Source organism: Dasypus novemcinctus, chromosome 10, assembly GCF_030445035.2.
Source record: "Dasypus novemcinctus isolate mDasNov1 chromosome 10, mDasNov1.1.hap2, whole genome shotgun sequence".
Classification (NCBI taxonomy): Eukaryota; Metazoa; Chordata; class Mammalia; order Cingulata; family Dasypodidae; genus Dasypus; species Dasypus novemcinctus.
The window spans coordinates 110,350,077-110,363,562 of NC_080682.1; the positions used below are offsets into that span (position 1 = coordinate 110,350,077).

Consider the following 13,486-nt stretch of genomic DNA (forward strand, 5'->3'; position numbering starts at 1 on the left):
CCTACACACACCTCCATCTACATTTAATTTCTTTGATTTATTCAGTTTGCTTCCTTCTGGAATTGGGTTCCTAGTTTAGACCTACACTAAAAACAGGCATATCTATACTTACACTCATTCTCAGTGTTCTTATTTTTAAATGTTTGCTTTATATCACATCTAGAGTCTGGAAGAGTAAACCTAGTAATAGTAACAAAAGGATACTGTCTCAATTGACAGAATGTTACAACTCGGCATGTCAATCTATTACAGAAGATATGCCAAATAACTCCAACACTGAAGAAGACATTCCACTGCCTAGACCCCTGGAATGTCTTCAATATCATTCCAAAATATTCCATTCCTTAAACCCTGATTATTGCTCAAGAGCAGCAGGAAGTAGCCAGAGTGGCTGTCACCCCTTATTCCTCAGGACTGAGAAGTATACAACAAAAGGGGGGTGGGAGCCACTGCTTCACTAACCCGACATAAGTAACCTCTCCTACTGATTTATTAAAGTTTCTACTTCCATAGTTTTAAAACTCTATCCCTTTATGTATATTAATAGGGAACTTATCTCACCTTATGTAGAGTAATGAGACTATAAGATGACCTAACCCCAAAATACAGGTTAGATTCTGTTTTTGTATTTCACTTTAGAACTAGAATAAATTGATTCTGGTCATGAGGACATGCACAGTTATGAGGAGATTGCCTTAACGTTATCTTTGCTCATTATAATAGAAAAATCATGCCCAACATCACCATTACACCACCATCTTCTTACATGCAAACATATGACCCAAGCATGTTTTGAAATCACACATGTTCAGCTAAGACCCACCACCTACCCGACATAATTGCATTCCATCTGACTCATTATATTAAACTAGCCACCACAAATCACATAAAAAACAGCATGGCTTTCAGCTCGGGGAGACTGATTTGAGGAAATTATTAAATTACGGTCCTCCGGTCTCCACTTGACTGGCCCTTGCTAATAAACTCTTTCTTTTCTCAAAATCCTGGTTTCAGTATATTGGCATTGTGTGCACTGGGCAAAAGGACTCCCTTGAGTCAATAGTGAGAGTCTGTGGTATTTGAACCAAGACCTTCTCCCTCTCTCCCTCCTCCCAATTCAGCAAGACAGAGAATCCACTACAGACTGCTGCAGGAAAGAACACAGGGATCGCTCTCCCCCCACCTCCCAGTGGAAGGATTTTCTTCCTGAGGGGAACAAAATTTAGTTGTTTCTCATCCGCCCCATGCTGCTGGTTGCTGAGGCCAAGTCCTGCGTGAGAGCAGTCAGGGGATGCGGGCTTCCTTTTCCCACCCAATCCCCACTCATGGAAAGAGGGCTCCATCTCGGGCACTGTTTGCTGGGAATATTGGGTCCCTAATATGATGGCCCTTCCACCACCTCATGAAGCCCTGGTTCCATATCTGGAGATGCAAGCTGGAAGTGCCTTAGGCTACCGCCTCCACACAACTCGTGCTGGGGTACTAGAACTGTGGTGTCAGAGAGAAGCTCATTACCGTCCCCATCCCCACCTCCAGAGCCCTGGCTCAGAGACTTTGCCTGGGGAGAGAAGCAGGCCATAAAACAGATAGCTCCTAATCTCTTCCCGAAAGAAACTAACTTCATTTGCAACACTCCATGAGTTTAAACCTAAGGGCACTCTTTTTTCCTTCTTCTTCTTCTTTATTTTCTTTTAAATGTTACATTAAAAAAAATGGGGTCCCCATATACCCCGCACCCCACCTACCCCACCCCTCCCACATCAACAAACTCTTCCACCATTGTGGCACATCCACTGCACCCAGCAAATATATTCTGGAGAACCGCTGCAGCACATGGACAATGGTCCACATTGCAGTCCACACTCTCCCCCAGTTCACCCAGTGGGCCACGACAGGACACACAACATCCAGCATCTGTCCCTGCAGCACCACCTAGGACAACTCCAAATCCTGTAAATGACCCCACACCATATCTCTTCTTCCCTCTCCTGACCATCAGCAGTCACCATGGCCACCCTCTCCACATCACAACCACAATTTCTTCCCTTACTAATCACAATATTTCCCCAGAAGAACACCAGCAAGTCCACTCTAATCCATACTCTATTCCTCTGTCGTGTGGACCTGGGATAGCTATGTCCGGTCCCCCTCTACATCAAGAGGGAGTTTAGATTCCATATGGATGATGGATGCAGTTCTCTTGCTTGTACTCTTGGCTCCCTGGTGTGGTGGTTGACCCTCTTCACCTCCATGTCAGCTGGCCAGGGTAAGTCCAAGAAACCAGAGGGTAGAAGCTGCAAGTCTGCTGAGGCCCAGGGCCTGGCCATCACATGGACAGTTCAGAGTTTCAGGTCTCCTGAGTATACACCAACCCAAATGCCAACCACAGGTCTCATAAAAGTAACAGAAGAGGCATGTGTAGAAAGGTTATATCTGAGTCCAACTCCATCACTCAGGAACACAAACTCCAAAGTCAGGCCAACTGACATGGCCCTGAACTCCAGAGCCATCTGCCTTAACCATAGAACCTGTGGGTCACTGCAGCCCTCAGGAGAACCAGCACCTGGGTTTCCATGTACCTTGACTGTCTCTGGTACCCTGCTGTGGCATGCATAAGCATCAACCCCTGATGACCTCCCGACTCTTTTTTGGAGACTCTTAGCCATATAAACTTACTTGTCCTTTCCATTTCTCCCTTTTCATCCAAAGTCAAAAAGGAGTTTTTAACACCTGATATTACATGTAGGCTGAGATATTCTGCCGGTTGCAGCAAATATAATATGAACATATAAAAAGATCACTGTTGGGGAAGGGATAAAGGGTTTGATGTTGGATATGTGGGAATACCATATATTGTATATGTGAATTATTGTGACCAAAACTTATGTCAAGAGAAACTTAATAATCAGGAAAAAAAAAAAAGAGAAAAAAAAAGGAGGTAGACACTGAGGAAGAAATGGAAGAAATTGCCTTGCCACTATACATACAGGGCAATACCTGTAGCAGTGATGAAAGGCAAAATGTCAAAAACAAAGCTTTTTCATTTTTCCATTTCTTTGATACCCCAATTTATTTTTCCTTTATTTAATTTTTCTAAATTTCTATGTATTCTATATCTAACCTTTAAACCCCTCACTATACCCCAATTTATTTTCCCTTTATTTAATTTTTCTAAATTTCTACGTATTCTATATCTAACCTTTAAACCCCTCACTATATTCCATTTTTCTATTAATGGAACCTGGCAATATATTGGGCTTCCTTTTTGAAGAAGTTTTGGACTACAGAGAGGTTCAACTATGGCGGGGAAGGAGCACTTGTGTGGGATGTCAATAGTAGGGGGTACACAGTTGGGAGGGAGTTCTCCAGGGCATGTATACAGGGTACATAGAAAGGTTTGGATATTTTCATAGTGGTTTCAGTTGGAAACTACAGATGAGAGAATACTGAATTCCTGACCAGGGGAGCTTTAACACACTCCCCAAAGGAACAATAATCCCCCAAGTGCAATAGCAAAGACCAATAAAGATGGAAGGTCCAACGATGAGCCCTTGATACTTATGACTCCGATTATGAGCCTGTGTGCCTGAAATATGAACTAGGCCTATAGCTGTGGGATGCCTAAGAGTTACCTCCTGAGAGCCTCCATGTTGCTCAAATGTGGCCACTCTCTAAGCCAAACTCAGCATGTAGATACATTCCTTCCCCCCAGCATGGGACATGACTCTCAGGGATAAGCCTCCCTAGCACCAAGGAATTACTACGAAGCACCAGCTGATGATGTAACTACAAAAAGACTGTGAACAAAGAGGTCAACTAAGGGCACTCTTAACAACAGCAAAGATTGTGTGAAAGATATGTGGGAAGAGATTTGTGGATCTAGTATGATATAGCCTAGACTGTAGGTTGATTAGTTAGCAAGAAAGAATTTGGGAATAAGACAGTTGGGAGGAGCCCTCCACAGGTCAGAGTAAATATGAAACACTCAACTCAGAACTGTTCTGTCAGTAACAGCACAAAGAGGGTGTGTAGTAGAAGAGCTGTAATGGACTAGGGAAATGACAAGAAATGGTCAAGCAACAATTAATAGATGGTATGTCTATCAATAATACCACAAAAAGGGGGAAATGAAATAGAGCTATATACGAGTAACATTTCCATATATTACTGGAATTAAGCTAGTATAAATCTAAAAGTGATTCTGATAAATTAAGATATATATGATAAATCTTAGAACAACCACTTTTTTAAAAACTCAAAAAATACAGTGTAAAATTCATGAAAGAAATGAAATCTACAGTAGAAAATAGTCACTCAATAAAAAATAAAGTAGTAAAGAAGAAATACAGGAACAAAAAAGACATGAAACATTGAAGACCAAAAAAAAAAAAACCAGACATCCAGACATAAATCCAACTATATCAATAACAACATTAAATGTGAATGAATTAAACAATCTAATCAAAAGGCAAAGATTGGAGACTGGATAAAAAAAGAAAATATAATCCAATTATATGTTGTCTATAAGAGACATAGTTTAGATTCAAAGGCACAGATAGATTAAAAGGAAAAAGGAAAAAAAAAGGAAAAAGATACATCTACATGCAGCAACCACAGGAAAGCTGGACTGGCCATACAAATAGACAAAATACACTTTAAACCAAAAAATATTACTAGAGATAAAGAAGGACATTTTATGAAAAAAGGTCAATGAAGCAGGAAGACATAAGAATTATAAAGATATATGCACTAATAATAGAAGTACCAAAATATGTGAAACAAAACTGACAGAAATGATGGGATAAATAGACAAATCAAGAATAATAACTGGAAATTTCAATACCACACTTTCAATAACAGATAGGACAGAAGATCAACATGGAAACAGGAGATCTGAAAACTGCCATAAACCTTCTACACATAACAGACATCTATAGATCACTCCACCCAACAATAACAGATTACACATTCTTCTCAAGTGCACATGGAACATTCTCCAGGATAGACCATATGCTAGCCCATAAAACAAACTTCAATAAATGTAAAAGGATAGAAATAATATAAAGTATGTTTCCTGACCACAATGGAACAAAATTAGAAATCAGTAACAGGGAAAAACTTGATAAACTCACAAGTATGTGTAATTTAAACAACACATTCCTAAACAATGGATAAAAGAAGAAATCAAAAGGGAAATTAGAAGATGAATGAAAATGAAAACACAACATATCAAAACTTATGGGATGTAGGGAAGCTGCTGTGGCTCAACCAGTTGGGCTCCCGTCTACCATATAGGAGGTCCTGGGTTCACATCCCAGGCCCTCCTTGTGAAGACAGGCTCGCCTGCATGCCATGGAGAGCTGCTGGCCTGCAAGCACTGCGGAGCAGCGCCCAGCCCACAGATACCATGGAGCACCACCCAGCCTGCAAGCGCCACGGAGAGCCAACTTAGCAGGTGACACAACAAAAAAGGGAGACAAGCAAAAAAAAAAAACAAAAAACACAGAAGAGCATGCAGTGAATAGACACAGAGAGCAGACAGCAAGCAAGTCACGAGGGGGGGGAGGGGAAATAAATAAATACCGACACAGAAGAACGCACAGTGAATGGACAGAGAGCGGACAGCATGCAAAAAAGCCACAAGGGGGGGAGATTTAAAAAAATGTATGAGATGTAGGAAAAGCAGTACTCCAAAGAAACCTTATAGCTGTAAATGCCTACATTAAAAAAGATCTCAAACCAATAATCTAATGGTACCAAACGAATAATCTAAGGAACTAGAAAGAGAACAAATCAAATCTGAAGCTAGCAGAAGAAAGAAAATAAAGATTAGAGTGGAGATAAATAAACTACAGAATAGGAAAAAAAAATAGAGACAATCAATAAAACTAAAGGTTGGTTGTTTGAAAAGACCAACAAAATCAATAAACCTTTAGCTAGATTGACTAAGGAAAAAAAAAAAAAAGATGACTCAAATTACTAAAATCAGAAATGAAATAGGTGATATTACTACCAACTTTATAGAAACAAAAAGGATTATAAGAAAATACTATTATGCCCTCCAAAATTGGATAAGCTGAATGAAATGACTACTCCTAGAAACATAAATTACCTTAACACACTCAAAGAGAAATAGAGGATCTCAACAAACCAATAACAAGAGACTTAATCCGCAATCAAAAACCTCCCATGAAAAAGTCCAGGACCACATGTGACCTCTCTACACAGCCTCTTCTGTCACTTTTACTGAAACTGTAATTGGCGCTGGGGTTGGTGTATGCCCAGGAGACTTGATTCTCAGGACTGTCCATGTGTCAGCTGGGCCCTGAGCCTCAGCAGAGTTGCAACACCTGCTCTCCAGTTCTTTGGACTTACCCAGATCAGCTGACAGGGAGATGAGAATGGTCAACCATCATACCAGGGAACCAAGAGTCTACAATTGCAAGCAGGAGAATCGCATCCATCAGCCATGTAGGACCTAAGTCCCCTCTCAATTTAGAGGTGGAATGGGCATCACCATCCAGGGTACACAGGATGGAGGAATAAAATATGGATTAGAGTGGATTTACTGGTATTCTACTATAGAGCAACTGTGACTCTAGCAATGGAAGAAATTATATCATTGATATGGAGACAGTGGCCATGGTAGTTGTTGAGGGCAGGGAGAGGGAAGAAGAGGTGTGATATGGAGGCATTTTTGGGTCTTGGAGTTGTCCTGAAGGATATCATAGAGATAGATGCACAACACTATATATCCTGCCATAACCCACTGAATCGACTGGGGGAGAGTGTAAACTACAATGTAAACTATAATCCATGCGGTGAAGCAGTGCTCCAAAATGTATTCACCAAATGCAATGAATGTACCACGATGATGGAAGAGGTTGTTGCGGTGGGAGGAGTCGGGGGGTGGGGAGTGGGGTATATGGGAACCTATTATATATATTTTTTTTTTCTTTTAAGATTTATTTTTTTATTTATTTCTCTCCCCTCCCCCCACCCTGTTGTCTGCTCTCTTGTGTCCATTCACTGTGTGTTCTTCTGTGTCCACTTGTATTCTTGTCAGTGGCACCAGGAATCTGTGTCTCTTTTTGCTGCATCATCTTGCTGCATCAGCTCTCCGTGCGTGCAGCACCACTCCTGAGCAGGCTGCACTTTTTTCACGCGGGGCAGCTCTCCTTATGGGGCATACTCCTTGCATGTGGGGCTCCCCTATAGAGGGAACAGCCCTGTGTGGTACGGCACTCCTTGTGTACATCAGCACTGCATGTGGGCCAGTTCACCATATGGGTCAGGGGGCCCTGGGTTTGAACCCTGGACATCCCACGTGGTAGACAGACACTCTATCAGTTGAGCCAAATCTGCTTCCCTTATATTTTTTTTTAAGATTTATTTTATTTCTCTCCCCTCCCCCCTCAACACCCCCACCCTGTTGTCTGCTCTCTGTGTCCATTTGCTGCGTGTTCTTCTTTGTCTGCTTCTGTTGTTGTCAGCAGTTCGGGAATCTGTGTTTCTTTTTGTTGCGTCATCTTGCTGTGTCAGCTCGCCCTGTGTGTGGCGCCATTCCTGGGCTGGCTACACTTTCTTTCATGCTGGGCGGTTCTCCTTACGGGGCGCACTCCTTGTGCGTGGGCCTCCTCTACGCGGGGACACCCCTGCGTGGCAGGGCACTCCTTGTGCACATCAGCACCGTGCGTGGGCCAGCTCCACACAGGTCAAGGAGGCCTGGGGTTTGAACCGTGGGCCTCCCATGTGGTAGACGGACGCACTATCCACTGGACCAAGTCTGCTTCTCCCCTTATATTTTTTAATGTAAGATTTTGTGGGACCTATGTATTTTTTAAAGACAATTTAAAAATTTGCTAATAAAAAGTAATTTAACATTCAAAAGAGAATTACCACCAATCCTGATCAAACTCTTCCAAAAAAATTGAAGAAGAGGGAACACTTCCTAATTCATTCTATGAGCAAAGTATCTAATACCAAAACCAAATAAAGATACCACTTAAATGAAAATTACAGACCAATATTCCTTATAAATACAGATGCACAAATCCTCAACAAAAAAAGAGCAAAATGCATCGTGTTGCATAAAATAAGCCAGACACAAAAGGACAAATACTGTATGATCTCAAGGTTATGAAAGAACTAGAATAAGCAAATTGATAGAACTGGAAATTAGGATATAGGTTATCAGGGGCCGCGTGGGGTTAGGGAATGGAGAGTTAATGCTTAAATTATACAGAATTTCTATTCGAGATAATGTAAAAGTTTTGGTAATCGATGGTGGTGATGGTAATACAACATTGTGAATGCAATTAACAGCAATGAACTATATATTTGAATGTGGTTAAAAGGGGACATTTTAGGTCATATATATGTAATACATATATATTATATAAAAATATATGTATCTATTAAAAATAGGACTATACAACACAAACTGAGAACCCTAATGTAAACCATGAACTATAGTTAATAGTACAATTATAATAATTTTTTTTCATCATTTACAATGAATGTACCACACTCATGCAAGGTGTTAATAATGGGGGGTCAGTATATAGGAACTTTGTATTTTCTGCATAAATTTTCTATAAACATACAAGTTCCCTAAAAAAAAAAAAAAAAGAAAAAGAAGAAGAAAAGAGAAAAGGATTATATACCATGACCAAGAACATTTATCCCAAGAATTCAAGGTGGTTCAACACATGAAAATCAATGAATATAAAACACTACATTAATAGAATGAAGATAAACACACACACACGAACATTTCAATTGATACAGAAAAGGCATTTGACAAAACTCAGCAAATTTTAATGATTAAAAACCCTCAACAAAATACAAATAGAAGGAAACTTCCTCAACCTGATAATGAATATATATGAAAAACTCACAGCAAACATCATACTCAATTGTGAAAGACTAAAAGCTTACCCCTAAGATCAGGAAGAAGATAAGGAACCCACTTTGCCATGCTATTATTCAATACTGTACTAGAAGGTCTAGCCAGGGCAGTTAGGCAAAAAGAAGAAGTAAAAGGCATCCAGAATAGAAAAAGAAAAGTAAAATTATCTCTTTTTGCAGGTGACAGAATCTTACAATCAGATAATCTTAAGGAACCAAATAAAAAACTACTATAACTAATAAACAAATTTGGTAAAGCTGCAGAATACTAGCCCAAAATGCAAAAATCAACTGTATTTTTATATAGTTGCAATAAACAATCTGTAAATGAAATTAAGCACACAATTCCATTCAAAGGAATAAAATATGAGAAATAAATGTAGCAAAAGAGGTGTAAAACATATACTCTGAAAACTAAAAAACACTATTGAAAGAAATTAAATACCTAAATAAATGGAAAGACATCACAGTTTGGAAGATTTATACTTGTTAGATGGCAATACTCTCCAAACTAATCGATTGAGAGCAGTCCCTATTTGAATCCCAGCTGACTTCTTTATAGAAACTGATAAGCAGATCCTAAAATTAGGTGGAATTACAAGAGAGTCAAAGCAATTCTGAAAAAAGAAGAACAAAGCAGGAGGACTCACACTTACTTATTTCAAAATAATGTACTGGCACAAAATTAGACATATAGGTCAATGGACTAGAACTGAGAGTCCAAAAATAAACCCACACATCTATGGTCAAGTGACTTAAGGAAAGGTGTCAAGAATGTTCAACAGGGAAAGAATAGTCTTTTCAACCAATAATGCTGAGACAATTGGATAGCCACATGCAAAAGAATGAAGTTGGACCCTTACCTCACAGCATAAACAAAAATTAACTCAAACTGCATCAAAGACATAAATGTAAGGACTAAAATTATAAAACAATTAAAAGAAAACATAGAAGTAAATCTTCATGATCCTGGATTTGACAAATAATTCTTAAATATGACACCAAAAGCACAAGAAAACAATAAATTGGACTTCATCAAAATTATAAACTTTTGTGCTTTAAAGGATATTATCAAGAAAGTGAAATGACAATCTACAGAATAGGAGAAAAAGTATGCAAATTATATATCTGATAAGATTTTATCTAGAATATATTAGGAACTCTTACAACTCAACAACAAAAGACAACTCAATTTTAAAATGGGCAAAGGACTTCAATAGACATTTCTCCTAAGAAATTATATAAATTGCCAATAAGCACACATAAAGATGCTTGACATTAGTCATCCAAGAAATGCAAGTCAAAACAACGAGAGACTAAATCAAGGTGTTGACAGGCCATGCATGCTCCACGTTCAGACGCTGGCTTATCTCAATCCTTGGGGTTCCTTGGCCTGTGTATCTGCCTGTCACTTGGCAATCTGCCTCTCCTTGTGGCTGCTCCTCTCGCTTCCACTGACTGGCTTCTACTGAATTCTGACTCCTGAGTATGTCCAAGTTTCCTTTCTTTCTAAGGACTCTGATCATATGGACCAAGGTCCTCCCTGATTCAATTTGACCTCATCTCAATAGGATCTTCAAATCTCCTATTCACAAATGAGTCCACACCTTAACTAATAATAACATCTTTAAAGGTCCTCTTTACAAATGGGGTCATAACCATAGGAATGTAGAGTAGGATTTGAACCTGAACTTGTGGGGCACATGAGTCAATCCCCAACCAACTGAATATTATTTCACCATAAAAAGGAATTAAGTACTGATACACACTCCAACTTGGATGAACCTAGAAAATACTATGCTAAGTGGAAGAAGGCAGTCACAAAAATCCAAATATTATATGATTCCATTCATATGAAAGTCCAGAATAAAGAAATCCATAGAGACAGAAACTAGATTAGTTGCTTAGAACTGGGGTGAGGACAAGGGTGTATGGGGTTGACACCGAAAGGGTACAGGATTACTTTTTGAAGTGATAATAATATTCTAAAATTGACTGTGATGATAGTTGCACTTATCTGAATATTCTAAAATTGACCGTGGTGATAGTTGCACTTATCTGTGAATATATAAAAACACTGAATTGTACACTTTAAATGGATGAATTGTATGCTATGTGAATTATATCAATAAAGCTGTTTAAAAATAAATTTTAAAAAGAAAGTAGAAGAACGGAAAGATAGTTACCTTATATATGTATCAGTTTTCTATTGCTATCATAATGCTATTTACCAACCAAAGACAAAACCTCAAAGACATATAACAATAAGTGTTAATGCTCACACATCTGGGCTGATCAGCTATCTGTTGTGCTGATGGAGGCAGGTCTCAGTCTGACCAGAGTGTCTTGGCTCTGCTCCATATGTCACCCAACCAAGGAAGCCTGAATTTTTCTCATGGTGATGGAAAATTCCCAAGAGAGCAAGTCCCAATGCGCAAGTCCATATCAAGTCTCTGCTGCAGCAATGTCTGCTCGCAAGGTTGAGTTCAAAGCCACAGAGCTAGGCAGGTCACCCAATGGTATGAGGGCACTGCAAGGTTACATGACAAAGGGTGTGAACATGAAGGGTGTAACTAAAGGAAGGGTGAAAAATTGTGGACAAATGCTACAATCTACCTCACTCTACTACTGACAAAGTAAACCTTAAAGTAAAAAAAAAAGCATTACAAGAAATAAAGAGGACATCTTCATAATGACGGTAATGATAAAAATAATAATTTTCAATTTGTAGGCACATATCCTGTAATGGACAAACAAATCTATAATCGTAGTAAATAATAATCTGATTAAGAAACTAGTCTTAACATTGAAATTGAACAAACACAAGTAGTTTTACAAACTTCAAATTGATATCGAGTCTATTTCCCTACTACTGTGCAATTACACCAGAAATCAATAAGGAAAAGGTAATAGAAAATTCCATATTTGAAAAGTAAACACACATTCATAAAAACCCATTGATCAAAGGAAAATAATCAAGACGGAAATTTTAAAAATATTTTTAATTTAGTGATGATTTAATAGAGAAAGAGAAAAAGGGAGAGTGTGTGTGTGAGAGCTTAGTGCGACTAGTTGCAAATATTGAGGTGTCCAAGGGCAGATGTTGTTAACAAAAGCTCTGTGGCTGGGAGGGTGGTAAACTGCTTGAATACTGAATTAAAAGGCCATATTTTTACCAGAGCCATTACTACCATCATTTTCCATATGTTTACAAATACTTCATATTGTGTCTATGCATCGGGGCAGCCAAGTGCATGTGAAAATTTTTCAATATTTAGGGGGAGATCAATAAACTTTGTTTCCTTTAAACCTCTTGTCTGATTTCCAGACCCATATTATCCAACAGCCTACTAGAATCTCCACTTGAACTTCCGACAGGCATCGCAAAATTATGTCCAAACCTGAACCTCTGATTTTACCTCCAAAACCTACTCCTCCCTAAAACTGCTTAAGTCAAGAGCCAGGGGATGCCAGACCGGGTGGAGAAACTAGCACCAGCCTTACCGCTGTTGTCATAAACTAGGAAACTGGGCGGACGTCGCGGGACCGCCTCTTCAGGCAGTGACCGCGCAGCGCCGCACGGCGATCCCTGAGAGAGGAGACAGGGAGCCGAGGCCCGACGCCTGCTCAACTTCCCAGTGGGCCGAGCGTAGGCCCGACACCCCGCCTGAGAGACGGCGGCGGAGGGCAGCGCCTCGCCGCGGGCGCCTGCCGAGAGCAGCAGGGCGAGGGCGGCTCCGAGTCACCCACCCTGGGAACCGACCACCAGGGTGCCTCACGGCCGGGGGACGAGGCCAGCTAAATTTGGCTGCTGTCGTGATCATTTTAATTTTAATTTCCTGTTTCTAGAGATGCTTCGGGATGAAGACCTGAGATAGACATGATACTTACGGTGAATTTACAGTCCCATACCCAACACTTGATTTTGCGCTCGAGAAGACCGGTTCCTCTCCAAGATGGAGGCCCGAGGCCCGACTCCCACTGCCCAGGGCGTGGGGAGCGCGGGGGCGGGGCCAGGGCGTGGGGGGCGTGGCCACGGCGCCCCTCAGGCCCGCGAGCGGCTTCCACCGGAGAAGAGCAGCTGTTCTCCCCTCCTTCCTTTCCTCTGCTTTTTACTTGAGAAGTTGTAGATTTACAGAAAAGTCATGCAAAAAGTACAGCCTTCCCATTACCACCACTCAACACAGTTTTCCTATTATTAACACTTTCCATTACTGTAGTGCCTTTGTTACAATTGATGAAACTATCATTTTAATTATGCTATTAAGTATAGTGCACATTTGCATTAGGGTTCACTGTGTTGTACAGTTCTAAGCGTTTTTTAAATAATTTTTATTCTGGTAACATTTTCAAAATGTCCACTTTTAATAATATGCAAATATAAAATTCAATGTTGCCGTACCATCACCACCATCCATCACAAAAACTTTGCAATAAACCCCAAACAGAAATTCCATACCAGTTAAGCATTAACTTCCCATTTCCTCCCCCTGCCCTGGCCCTGGCTCCTGTATTCTAGTTTTTTACTCTATGAATTTGCTTATTCTAATTATTTGATAACAGTGAGATCATACAG

General features: G+C 40.0%; 1 protein-coding gene across 3 annotated transcripts in view; it reads right to left on the bottom strand.

Moving 5' to 3' along the window:
- GDPD4 (glycerophosphodiester phosphodiesterase domain containing 4) overlaps positions 1 to 12,930 on the bottom strand; it is a 251,177-nt gene extending 238,247 nt beyond the window's left edge. For 2 of the 3 annotated variants that reach the window (XM_058306029.2, XM_058306027.2), the window contains exon 1: positions 12,802 to 12,930. The gene's annotated coding sequence lies outside the window, so the exon portion shown is untranslated. The remainder of the gene's footprint in view (positions 1 to 12,801) is intronic. The other variant, XM_058306028.1, reaches the window with a different exon arrangement.
- Between the last annotated feature and the right edge of the window lie 556 nt (positions 12,931 to 13,486).